The sequence below is a fragment of the Photinus pyralis genome, unplaced genomic scaffold (assembly GCF_008802855.1).
Source record: "Photinus pyralis isolate 1611_PpyrPB1 unplaced genomic scaffold, Ppyr1.3 Ppyr1.4_LG8, whole genome shotgun sequence".
In the NCBI taxonomy this organism is placed as follows: Eukaryota; Metazoa; Arthropoda; class Insecta; order Coleoptera; family Lampyridae; genus Photinus; species Photinus pyralis.
Window position 1 is genome coordinate 16,399,361 of NW_022170819.1, and position 1,466 is coordinate 16,400,826.

Sequence of the window (1,466 nt, forward strand, 5' to 3'; positions counted from 1 at the left end):
CCAGATTTAAAACATTGACGTTATGGTTATAGATATCATAGATGTCGCTTATGTTCGTATTGTAAAATGTACGTTCGTTGATGTTAGCCAAAATGGCTGTATTGTAACTTATATTTTATGTTAAGTGTATCGGACTAAACAAGCATTAAACTTTTATACTTGATAAATACTCTGTTCCAATAGGTTATGGGCCCAGGGTTTGAGAAAAGTAAAAAGTTGAATAAATGCTGAGAGTAGTCACAAGTGCAATTTGAAGAACACGTGTAGATCCAATTTTTTTTTTGGCGTAGTTAAAAGGGAGTCCAAGCGTTAAAATGCCTAACGATAACCTGCAACAACGTACTAACGAAGCTGGCGTAACAGCAATGACAACAACAATTCACCTGCCGAATACAGTTCCAGCCACGTTTGACAAATTAACAGGTCGTAAAAATTTCAACGAGTGGAAATTTACATTAAGGTACCACTTAGAGGATCGTGATTTATTTGAACTTTGTCTAGGCACTGTTGATGATCATGTCAAAGACAAACGAGCAAGATCTGCAATAGTTAGTAGTGTAGAGAGTCACATAATTAAAGATATTCAACATTGTGAAAAAGCTAAGGACATGTGGGAACGACTCAACAAATTATATTCCGACACTAATCCTAACCGTTTTATTTCATTGAATCAAGAAATGTTTGCAACAAGATTTGAAAATTGCAAAGACATGGCAGAATACTTAGAGAAAATGAAGACAATTGGTAGTAAAATGAGGGCAATTTTACCTGCTTATCCAGATCAAGCGGTTGCGGCCAATATACTCACCAATTTGCCTGAATACTTTCGTCCTTTGACAATGGCACTAGAAAACAGCGTTATGGAATTAACAACGGACCTGGTATGTGAAAAACTGCAAGCTGAATATGTGAAGATGACACCACCATCGCAAAATGCTTTAATTATGAAAACGAGGGGTAATACGACAACCAAAGGCTATACTTTTAAAGGGAAATGCAATTATTGTAAAGCATTCGGGCATAAGGCAAAATTTTGTCCAAACAAAGGGGCAACGGGAGCGAAGCAGACCAATGCAAGTACACAAGGAAGTAAAAGAGGCTCATCTGGAAGTGCATCAACCATTAAAGTAAGGGAGGCATGGATAGCTTCATCTTCATCGAGTACTGAACGCGGAACGAGCAGTGAACCTTGGATCATCGACTCCGGTGCCGATATGCACATGACATCCCATCAAGAGTGGTTGCATAATTACCAAGAAGAACCCAAGTGTCCAGTAAAAACTGGCGGCGCTACAATTGCGAGTGTAGGCAAAGGTTCTGTTTTAGTTAACATTTCAAGAGATAACTGCATGGTTGAATTAACAATCAACAATGTTCTGTATGTACCCGAACTAACCACAAATCTGATTTCAGTAAAATACCTGGCTAGAAATAAAGGTATAATTACGATCTTCGATGCTCATGAA